This window comes from Octopus bimaculoides, chromosome 10 (genome assembly GCF_001194135.2).
Source record: "Octopus bimaculoides isolate UCB-OBI-ISO-001 chromosome 10, ASM119413v2, whole genome shotgun sequence".
NCBI lineage: Eukaryota > Metazoa > Mollusca > Cephalopoda > Octopoda > Octopodidae > Octopus > Octopus bimaculoides.
The window spans coordinates 9037183-9046101 of NC_068990.1; the positions used below are offsets into that span (position 1 = coordinate 9037183).

At 38.1% G+C, this 8919-nt stretch overlaps 1 protein-coding gene across 1 annotated transcript in view; it reads left to right on the plus strand.

Annotated features, from left to right (window-relative positions):
• Nucleotides 1-5552: 5552 nt before the first annotated feature.
• The window catches only part of LOC106868898 (arylacetamide deacetylase), a 49368-nt gene continuing 46001 nt past the window's right edge, over nt 5553-8919 (plus strand). The window contains exon 1 of the mRNA XM_014914619.2: nt 5553-5679. The gene's annotated coding sequence lies outside the window, so the exon portion shown is untranslated. The remainder of the gene's footprint in view (nt 5680-8919) is intronic.

The following is an 8919-nucleotide window of genomic DNA, read 5'->3' on the forward strand; positions in this document are numbered from 1 at the left end:
ATATATATATATATATATATATGTATATATATATATATATATATATGTATATATATATACAGTGCTGAGTTTTTTATTGTATACATGGTACAAGTTCGTCCTGAATTAATTACTACGTCACAGAGCCTTTTACATGTAGACACACTAACGTCGTACTCACCTGACCACAAAATTTTAATTATTCATAACAGAAAGAGGATATAGGTTGACCACTCAGCTATGTTGTCAACCTAAATCTTCTTTCGGTTATGAATAATTTAAATTTTGTGGTCAGCTGAGTACGACGTAAGTGTGTCTACATATAAAAGGCCCTGTGACGTAGTAATTAATTCAGGACGAACTTGTACCATGTTTACAATAAAAAACTCAGCCATCGATTTGTGACACCATCGTTTTAGCTTTTCTTCATCACTGTTTGAGAATGAAGCGTTTCATTTAAGTGCCATTTGGCTTTGTGGTATTATTGTTGTAATCATAAGCATGCTGGACCAAGCTATTATAAGTATTCAGTTACTGTTTATCTTTATGAGAGGTTCTCAATATCTGTGATTTCGTGACATGCTGAAGATCAAATAAGAAAAAAATGCTGACTCACTTCGCCTAGTGTTTTTATCTTTATTATTCATTTTTTGTGTGTGTGTGTGTGTGTAAAAGCTGAACAATTTAGAAAAAAATATTTCTTAAAAATGCTGCTTGTTTTATTCCAAGTAAATATGAATAACACTTTGAGTAGCACGGCGTTCCAGCGTTAATATGGATTTTCTAAAGCTTTAGCTTATTTTCTCAAAAATATGCGGCGCATCTAGGTACATCATTTTCCACACACAGGTGCCTCTTGTGACACATATAGATACCTCTCGTGGTGCATTTAGGTATTTCTTATGGCGCATCTAGGCATCTCATGTTCTACACACATAGGTACCTCTGGTGCCACTTGGTACTTCTTACGGCACATTTATATACTTCACGTGACATATCTAGCTACATCTTACCGCGCATTTCGGTACTTCCTTATGATATACGTTGGTATCTCATATGTCACATACGTGCTGCTTGTGACATCTAGGAACTTCATACGGACTCTAGTGCAATGGTCCAAGACTCAAATCATACGTTGAAGATGGAAACTGCAAAGAGCGTCTCTCTTTGTCTAGATCACATGCATACAGGGATGAAATCTCTATCATAGTGTCAGACACTTCGAAGACAGAAGTGGTAAGCACTTAACTAGGGGAATACGAGATGTCTAGTGGGGGTACACATCAGCCTGGACATATTGGTGGCACCTGGAGAGGCTAGTCCTTGCCGGCTTAAAACGATTGCTGTCAGTGAGTCGAAGGTTCAGTTAAAGTTCTTGGAGTCTGACTCATACCGGTCTTTACGTTGATAAGAAGAGAGAGTAGGTTATGAGCAGAGTGGAAAATTTCGCTCAGAAATGGACCAAGAAGAAGTTGTGCCGAAAAGGTAAGGCGGAGTTCGTTAACACCTACATGGCCTCGATGGAGTGCTGCTGTCCGACCGTCGTACCGTGTTCCAAGAAACATGTAACCGGACTAGGGCGCATGCGTTTCCCCTTCTTATAGAAGGAACAAGTTCTGCTGGTCAATAAATCTATTTACTACCAAAACCCGCACCGTGATGGTTTCTGGGCGTTGTCACTGATCTGCACAGACATGCACTGAGACTGTTGCACCAGTAGGAATATCTATCTGAACCACCGCAACAGTGACTACCACGAAGGTGAGCTAGTGTGGTGAACTTGTCTAAAAAGTTTGAAAGAAAACCTTTCTCTAGCTTAGCTTTCATAAAGTTTTTCAAATACCACTTAGAAAATGTGCGAGTGGAGAGGGTGATGCTGCCTTCAAGTGTATTCAACGAGAGTATAATGGAAGTGGCGACACTTGTGAGGCTGAATGGATCTACTTTATGTGTGGTTTTCTAAGCAGGGAGAGAGCATTTTTAACACCTAGGATATAGCAGAGTAATCTGGACTTTTGCATGAGGTTTTCCCTGAATTACTCTGGAACCTTCTTCACAATAGGAGACCTTGTTAAAATTCCTTATTGCTTTTTTTTTTCTTTTTGATATTTTTATTTTTCTTTATTTTTTACTCGATGTAAACCCCCATTTATCGTGTGTTTTCTTCTCCCTTGTATTATCTAGACTGCAATGTTGCGCGCCTCATGATAAATGATTGCATATCGAAACGTGATGTATGGCTCTTAGCTAAGTGTGTTTTTTGTGTATATGGAACATATCTGTAGCTATAATAACTAAAATAAACTGAAGAGCTCTATGGGTTACGCATAGTTGTTTGCCGCCTGCTTGTTTGCCATAACAAGAGACAAACAGACCAATGGCGATTCTTGTACAGGAACTGCGGAACTGCTGTACCCCCTATTTCCACTCGATATTATCGATAACATTCAATATACTAAGTCCTTCTGTTTTTAATTCTTTCTTTATACTTGTACATTATATAATCCTTAAGCTTAATGTCAGTAGCCATCCCCTAGTTTATGAAAAAATACTAAAATCCTTGTATAGAACTGTGCGCTTCATAGTTCTAGCGACGTGGTGTTTATGCATAAATTTTATTTTTATATGTTTGTTTCCTTTTACACAATATTAAAACAACGGCTAAAACTTTTCTGAAGCGGCACCGCATCCCCACTAATTTTATCTACGAGCCGCCGCTGCAGCAGACACATGGATAATCAGTCATATTTTCTTATTCTACACGAGAGAGAGAGAGAGAGAGAGAGAGAGAGAGAGAGAGAGAGAGAGAGATCCAGAACCAGAACCAGAACCAGTCTGCTTTTCACCTTAACGCGATTACAGCATCCAGTTTGAGTAGCTTCCGCAATAACAGTCAGTTGTATACAGCTCAGCCAGGAATTATACAGGGATCTGCTAATGTATCGACGATATCAAACAGTTGCAAATATTGTATACACTAGTTTGCTGAACTTTTCTTACGTTATCTGGATACCTGAACACTTAACTGAGACAAATTTATGTATTTCTACTTATTTACTTTTTATACATTTTAATCATTGTCAGCACTAAATCACCGTCGTAGTGATCGACGACAACTCGACAACTGTTCCCGAACAAAGAAAGTATGAGCACACTCGTGTACATTTTATTAGAGCAGGGGTTCCCAACTGGTGGTTCCCGACCCCCTGGCGTGGTCGCGAAATCTTAGCAGCGGGGTCGCATAGCCTCGCTAAAATTGACTTGGGATAGTATTAATTTCAGCTCATCAATTACATTTTTCATGCTCAGTCCATAGTAGGGGGTCACGTGTGTTTCATGCTTTTGGGTAAGGGGTCGCGAATGCAACAACGTTGGGAACCGCTGTATTAGAGTGTTACATCAGCGAAATATCCAACTTGCGGGTCTTAATTTCTTGAATAATAAGGATGTATGTATGTATGTATGTATGTATGTATGTATGTATGTATGTATGCATGCATGTCTCTTCTATTTTTTAATTATTATAAATCTTTCAATGCGGAAGGACCCGGTTTCCAACAAAGACACAAGGCTCTATCTTCGGGATGTAGTTAACACTGACAAATTCACATTTGGAACTTGAGAAAAGTCTTGCATATTTTTACTGTTCCAATCACAGATTGCACTTGTAATGTACGAATTAGCCGATCGATTTCTGTTTCTGAAAATCCCAGTTTATCCAGATTATCCTTTAAATTTTTACTAGCAAACCCTAGTGCTCCAATCATTATTGGTATGAATATGATTTCATAGTCTGGATATGAAAGCTGGAGGTTTCGAAGCAGTTGTCCATTGATATCCTCTTTTTCTTTGATTTTCAAAGAGATATTTATATCTGCGGGGCAGCTGACCTCTATGATGGTACATACCTTTGCCCCTCTGTTCCAAACAAAAATATCCGGCCTGTTATGCTTACATTTGACAGTAGTCTTGATGGGAATATTCCACCGGTATTCCTTGAGTTGATGTTTATGAATGTATTCCATAACAGAGAGATTTCCTAAGTTTATTTCAGGATGGTCTTTTTTGCGGATGGCATTGTAAATTGTTTTAGCAACAATATCATGGCGCATAGGGAGATAGTACCGTGACGACATTTTAAGACATTTTGATAATCACATGCGTAATATCTTCCACAGAAACATGACATAGCCTACACACGTGGTTGCAGCTTGGGATTACATGAGCGAAACTGTCTCTCTTGATCACTAGGGTACTTTGTTGCAATCTCCTGTTCCTGGATTGCAAACGCGTTGCCTTCAAAGTGTAATGTGATGTAGTGCTCTTGTGTCCAAGAGAGGCTGTGCTTAGTGTCAATTCTACTGTCTTCTTCAAGCTTCCAGCCAACATACCAAAACATGGTCTTTTTTAGTATGCTGAGTGCTTTCCATCCAGGTCTTCTTTGAGGTAAGAGAGCCCAGATGTTTGGGGGATGTATAGGAGATCATCAGGAAGAGAATGTTTCTTGAGGAGTTCACTGCCAACTCGTACAATCTTGCTCACTTCACTTTTCAAGACTATATTGATATATTTATTTTTGCTACTGTTGTTTAGCAGGTGCCGCCTGAATGATACCATATGGCATTCGAAGGCCGTCTGCACTGATCTCAGGCCTCTACGACCTTCATTTCTTCTTAGGTAGAACCTGTCAAAATCATTGTTTCTATGGAAGTTCCCAGTTGTTGTCAGGATTTTGCGGGTTTTGATATCTATAGAGTGGATTTCTTCCACAGATTTCTGAATCTTTGAGCAATGCCTATCTTATTTAATATCGGAATCGATGGTGAGTGTGAGAATGTTAACGTTTACAAAATGATGAGATATTTAGAAGTGGCTGAATCAACTATAGCTGAAATAGATAAGGAGGCCATTTTTGTGGGGAAACGAGGAAACCAAACTAAATGGCGACTGCTAACACCGGACCAACTCTATATAGAGAACGTCAAATAAAAATAAATGACACGAGGATACGGAAAAATAAAGTCGAATCTTCCCAACAAAATAACTTTATTCCGTATTGTAAATTGTTGGTAATGACTATGTGTAAACAAATTTCTATTTAAGAATAAAGCGACGTACATCATTTTTTTTTATTATTCAGCAAGAAGATCGTTCGAATTAGAACGAACAAAAATATTGTAATTACGATATTTTGTGTGTATGTGCGTGTGAGAAAGAATACATTACAATGGTTCATTTGGCGAATCGCTAAAAGTGAATACAATACAGTTCCAAAGTTCTTAGTCATTGACAGAAAAAAATAGAAGGCAAAATTTTCTTACACATTTTTGTGCGAAATGGACTAACAGAGATCTATGTAACAGAAACGCAGCAATTAAGCTCTTACACACTTCTGTTTATTAGGAAGAATGTGCTCACAGCCACTTGTGGTTTTTGGGGCTTGGAAAGATGTTTTGTTTGTATCACATGACAGTGTTTTTATATGTTACGTTCGGGCTGCAAACGCTGTAGAATGAAGACGTGACTAAAAATAGCAGAAATACATCACATGACAAGTGATAAACGAAACGTTTTGAGCAAAAGGTGTGGCTAGATAAAAATTTAAGAAGTTATGCGTCTATGTCTGAGCTTATAGTGTTGACAATAAAACCAATGCTGGATTTAACTATAGCCTTCACAGGCTGAAGCTGAGGACCTCCGGTCAGTATGTTTAATATATTTGACATTGCTATATACCTTTTTCGAGGAATCTCTCAAGTGTCACAGCCTAGGACCTAAGCTATTACACGGTGCCTAATGCGATTGTAACCCATTATATTTGCTGTGTCTAGGTTGTCATCTTACTTGACAACCTATTAAACGTCTTAAACACATTATCTAGCAAATTAATATCGATCTTAAGATAAAAATGATAGTTAGTAAAAAGCATTGTATTTTTTCGATCACTGCCTCGTAATAACTGACATGTATACATTGGCCCTTCAAACATGTAGCTGGATCCATAAAATTATCTATAATTCTACTCTCTAGCAGCATACATACTTATTGAGTGACTCAATGCCAACCGGTTTGTGTACCCCATCCCCGCTTGCAAGCATTTGTCTTTCAAATAAATATGCAGTTGGATCTATGAAAATAACGACAATTTGATATGGTTGCAAGGTTTCAGTTCAGGTAAAGACAAAATGTGCCTAAATCTTTTATAGTAGTTCCATCAAAACACCATGATACTGATAAACTTAAGATGTTTCTCAGTTGGGAAAGAACCGCATGAGAACTGAGAGTCGAGTTTAGTCTGGTAATCAAAGTGACTTCAGAAAGCCAAAGTCTGATGATTTTTCAAAACAAAGATAAGATGGCAGACAAAGTGAAACAGGCTGCACTGAACCACTGTGGAAGGTAAACAAATTGTCTTTAATCAGACTGTAACAAAATTTTTGTTTTATTTCTATTTATTCATTTTATCTTTGATCAGTTAGTGTTATTTCCTATCTAGAAATCAAAGGAAATGACTACTGTTCCCTTTAAACTTGGCTTTTCTGACCCGGACATCAATGATTTGAAACTGACCTATTTTCTATTACATTTCAGATCGATTCATCACTGAGTATCTGAAGTAGAAATATCATTATAGTAAATATTCTGCTCAAGGCCACAGATTTGCTTGTCATTGCTTGAACTTAACCTCTTGAGCATGCTCTCTAGTGGTTAATAATATGTGCATCTCTGATCATGAGCAGGAGTAGTGGGAGGAGACATCATAGCCATGTGTTGAGAGGGATTCTTTGAAATTTGAATAAATGTAACAAAAGCATGGCTCAGTGGTTATGGCGTCTGGAACACAATCATGAGGTAGTAAGTTCGATTCCAGGACCGGGCTGTGTGTTGTGTTCTTGATCAAATCATTTTATTTCACGTTGCTCCAGTTTACTCAGCTGTAGAAATGAGTTGCGACGTCACTGGTGCCAAGCCGTATCGGCCCCTTTGCCTTTCCCTTGGATAACATCGGAAGCATGGAGAGGGGAGGCTAGTATGCACGGGAGGCTAGTATGCATGGGAGGCTAGTATGCACGGGAGACTAGTATGCACGGGCGGCTGCTGGTCGTTTTTAAACAACCTTGCCCGGACTTGTGCTTAAGAGAGGAACTTCCTAGGTGTAATTTAGGACTAAGCAAATAAGAAATAACAGTTGCTACCCAAGGACAAAAATCGTGTTACACAGTGCAAGCAGTAATAAAGGAAAATGTAAATTACTTAGCGTTAATCAATTAAACAAAATATTTTCACAACATTCATCAATTGCACAAGACATTACCATCATGTTCAATTATTATATTTTAAGTTTGGTTGCGTCTTACCTGTTTGATTTGTTACTAAAATTATCCTAGCTGGCAACCGACAAAAATTTCGCCACTTTTCAAGATGGAGTACATTAATTTAAATTAATTAAAATACAGGTATAATCGGTACAACATTTTATTCTTTCGGTAAATATTTCATACCTCGGTGTGAAATAATTTTTTTTCCTCAATTATTACTTCATTTATTATTATTTTTTTTTCTCGGGTGCATCCAACGTATCTGACCTCCACACGTGCCGTAAGCCACCTTTTTTTCTCCGGAAAAGAAAGGTTCAAGGGGTGGTGGGGACCTCGAAGTTTCCCACCAAGGGACTTTTGGGATCTTTTCCTTTTGGCCTTGGGATCTTTTCTTTTTGGCCGGCACATAGAAAAAATAATCTTTTTGTAACTAAGCACTTTCAAATTTCGTATACTGGTAGAATGTGTCATTTAAAACATCATTTACTCTTGGCGTTTTTAAGAAAATTGTTTATTTTCGAAGTCATTTCGTGTTAAAGTTGTCGTATTTCGGTAATTTCAACCAATCAATGACGTCTATTGAGGTGAAAACAATTACTGTTGTGGTTTATCAACAAGATGTTCCGGCGGTGTAAATTTAGTTAGTCACTGTTATTTCTGATATACTCTTTTACTCTTTTAGTTGTTTCAGTCATTTGACTGCGGCCATGCTGGAGCACCGCCTTTAGTCGAGCAAATAGACCCCAGGACTTATTCTTTGGAAGCCTAGTACTTATTCTATCAGTCTCTTTTGCCGAACCGCTAAGTTACGGGGACGTAAACACACCAGCATCGGTTGTCAAGCTATATTGGGAGGACAAACACAGACACACAAACAAACACACGCACACACACATATATATATATACATATATACGACGAGCTTCTTTCAGTTTCCATCTACCAAATCCACTCACAAGGCTTTAGTCGGCCCGAGGCTATAGTAGAAGACACTTGCCCAAGGTGCCACGCAGTGGGACTAAACCCAGAACCATGTGGTTGGTAAGCAAGCTACTTACCACACAGTCACTCCTGCGCCTATTATATTTACATTTCAGATACACGTGTAGTTATTGGTTATTTTAGCGTTTTCGGAATTGCCTATTTTGTTTGTTGAATTATTTTCGTTTGCTTAGTGTTTAGTTACAAAAAAATTAATTTCTCGATGTGCCGTTCAAAGGGAAAAGATCTCAGTTTTTCCCCCTACCCCGCCAACATCTTCATTTTTCACCTTTTTCCGTAACTCTCACCCTAAAATCCCAACCCTAACCCTAAAACCGTAACCCTAAAACCGTAACCCTAAAACCTTAACCCTAACTCTAAAACCTGAACCCTAACCCTAACCCTAAAACCCTAAAGCTAAAACCAGTACAAACGCACGAACGATGTCATAAATAACAGTGATAAACGAAATATACACCGCCGATAGTTGTTGTTGACAAACAACAGCAGTAATCTTATTCAGCTGAATACACGTCATTGATTGGTTGAAATTACCGAAATACGACAACTTTAACACGAAATAACTTTGAAAATATAAACTTTTCTCAACATCACTAAGAGTAAAAGATGTTTTATATGA